The sequence below is a fragment of the Triticum dicoccoides genome, chromosome 1B (genome assembly GCF_002162155.2).
Source record: "Triticum dicoccoides isolate Atlit2015 ecotype Zavitan chromosome 1B, WEW_v2.0, whole genome shotgun sequence".
NCBI lineage: Eukaryota > Viridiplantae > Streptophyta > Magnoliopsida > Poales > Poaceae > Triticum > Triticum dicoccoides.
In genome coordinates, this window is record NC_041381.1 from 169,324,115 (window position 1) to 169,326,756 (window position 2,642).

Sequence of the window (2,642 nt, forward strand, 5' to 3'; positions counted from 1 at the left end):
TGCGGAGTTCTACCGTGCCCAGGAGGGGAGCTCAACGGAGAAGCTATTCTGGTCCCAGTATGATGGGGCCGAACATCCGATGCCTCTGAGCGACCAACTAAAGCAGTTGGTCGAACTCCATAGGGCGGCCGAGCTGGCTATGAAGGGCTTCATAGTCCGGATGTGGCCGGGTGAGCTCCTGCCTAGTAGCTACTTTGGCCTGATCAAGCGGGTGGTGGATGCCTGTCCGCGGCTTGAGGTGATCAAGCGATCCGTTTGCATCAAAGGTGCCTGCCGGGCCTTTGCCCGCGTCAAGGTGCATTGGGGCAAGCTGGATGCGGAGAAGCTGGACAAGGACGGGCCGTTGGAGGGCAAGGTGCACTGCCATCCTGAGCTGTACTATGATGGAGTTATGAAGGGTGTTCGTCTCATGCCTGATGAATGTACCAAGGATACCGTTTTTGAATGAATTCACTTCTGTCATGTTTGTAATTTAAGGACGAAGTTACTTGCGCTATGTAGCACTTATGTTATTTAAAATATTACCTTCTGTGCGGCTGTTTATAAAATCCTGAAAGTAGGCCAGTCGTCGGCTTCCGCTCCCACGTGACTAGCACTGAGGTTTTCATGGAAAACCCGGACACTGTTTATCCAAATGTTTGGTCCCTTAAGGAGGTGTCCGACGCAGCGAACGAGGCAATCGGACTATGCGGCTTTATAACTTTCACTTAGCCATAGAAGTCTACAATTTTAAATTTCAGCAAAGCCCCTAGAATCTGGAAGGCCGAATTGGGGTGCTATATACGCCTAGATCGGACAAAGCCGATTTATCTCCTAAAGCGGAAAATCCTTAAGGATTTTAGTACGTCTCGAACAGCGACCAGCTCTCGCCACATCAGGCCGGTCAGTTTTCGGCTTTCTCTACTGAGGTGCTCGTCCGGAAGAACCGGGACACAATCGCAGTAGTTCTCCCTGCGCTACCTTAGCCGATATAACGGAACGTAAGGCACCAAAACAAGGGAGCCGGGCTATCCCAACTGTAGACCCAAGACATGATTCGGAGCTGATGCATATAGTGCTAGTTCGGGGTGTCGCACTGTTGAAAGTGTTCGGACTTTATTTGCCATATTACAGGGCGCCATGAGAAGCCCCTGGCAAACTGACCATACCAAGGTGTACGGGTGCAATACCAAATAAACATTTATAAGAGAAGAAAATGCTCAAATAAGGATAATAAGCTGACTCTATATACAATCTCCCATTGACGAAAAATACGTTTAAGCATATGTTTACAATGGGTGCATTAAGCAGAGATGGAAATAGGACTATTTGACATGTCCTATCCAGGGGCAGGCTGTGTACAGATAGATAAAGCAGGTATAATGGTCGTAAATAGATTCCACCTGGGTATTTCCTTCTGTGCACAACGTCGGTTGCCTCCTTGGATGTCTCTCCCATATGAGTCCGGCAATTCGGCTCTTCTGAGGATGCTGCACTAACGCGGTGTCCTGAAATGTAAGAGAAAAAGAGTATGAAGGTATTTGGCGGTTACCCGCACTATTGACTGAGTCGTAGATGTGCCTCCGCCTATGCCCATGGTATCTTGAGTGCGTAATTGTGTACGCGTGGCACGAATGCTACTTTGAAGGGGCTTGAGCGGAGGCCGGATTGCTAATCACGCTCTTCATGATCCTGTTGTGGGGTGCTTCGGACTCGCTTGACTGTGGATTGAACTTGGGGGCGACTGGCTCCATCGCATAGATGTCCCGTAGTGCCCGCTTCCGTTCCCGCTTGGGGATATGGGTGGCGTAGATCATGTTTACTGTTTTCACCTGGGGGGGGGGATTTCTTTTGTCCCCCCGTGTTCGTACACCGGGGCTCTTCGTCATCGTCGCTGTGCAGCCCCTTGTCCTTGTTTTCGGCGTTTATCTTGCCGGCCTGTTTGAACACCCAGCAGTCTCTATTGGTGTGGTTGGCTAGCTTGTCCGGTGTGCCATGAATTTGGCACGAGCGCTCCAGTATGCGGTCCAGACTGGACGGTCCCTGATTATTTCTTTTGAACAGCCTTTTCCGCTATCCGGACTTAGATCTGCTGAATCCGGCGTTGACTGCCGTGTCTTCAGTGCTGTCATCATTGTTCCGTCTCTTATGTCTGTTGCGCCGTGGCTTGCCGTTAGCATCGCGGCCGTCCGAGGTGCCGGAATGTGGCGTGGTGCCGCTGCGAGCCAACCAGCTATCCTCACCCGCACAAAAACGGGTCATTAGGGTTGTGAGAGCTGCCATAGACTTGGGTTTTTCCTGGCTGAGGTGTCGAGCGAGCCACTCGTCACGGATATTATGCTTAAAAGCCGCCAGGGCTTCAGCATCCGGACAGTCAACTATTTGGTTCTTTTTGGTGAGGAACCAAGTCCAGAATTTCCAGGATGACTCTCCGGGCTGTTGAGTAATGTGGCTCAGGTCATCAGCGTCCGGTGGTCGCACATATGTGCCCTGGAAGTTATCAAGGAATGCGTCTTCCAGGTTTTCCCAACTGCCAGTGGAATTTGCTGGCAGGCTGTATAACCAGTGCCGGGCTGGTCCTTTGAGCTTAAGGGGGAGATACTTGATGGCGTGTAGATCATCTCCGCGGGCCATGTGAATGTGGAGAAGAAAATCTTCGATCC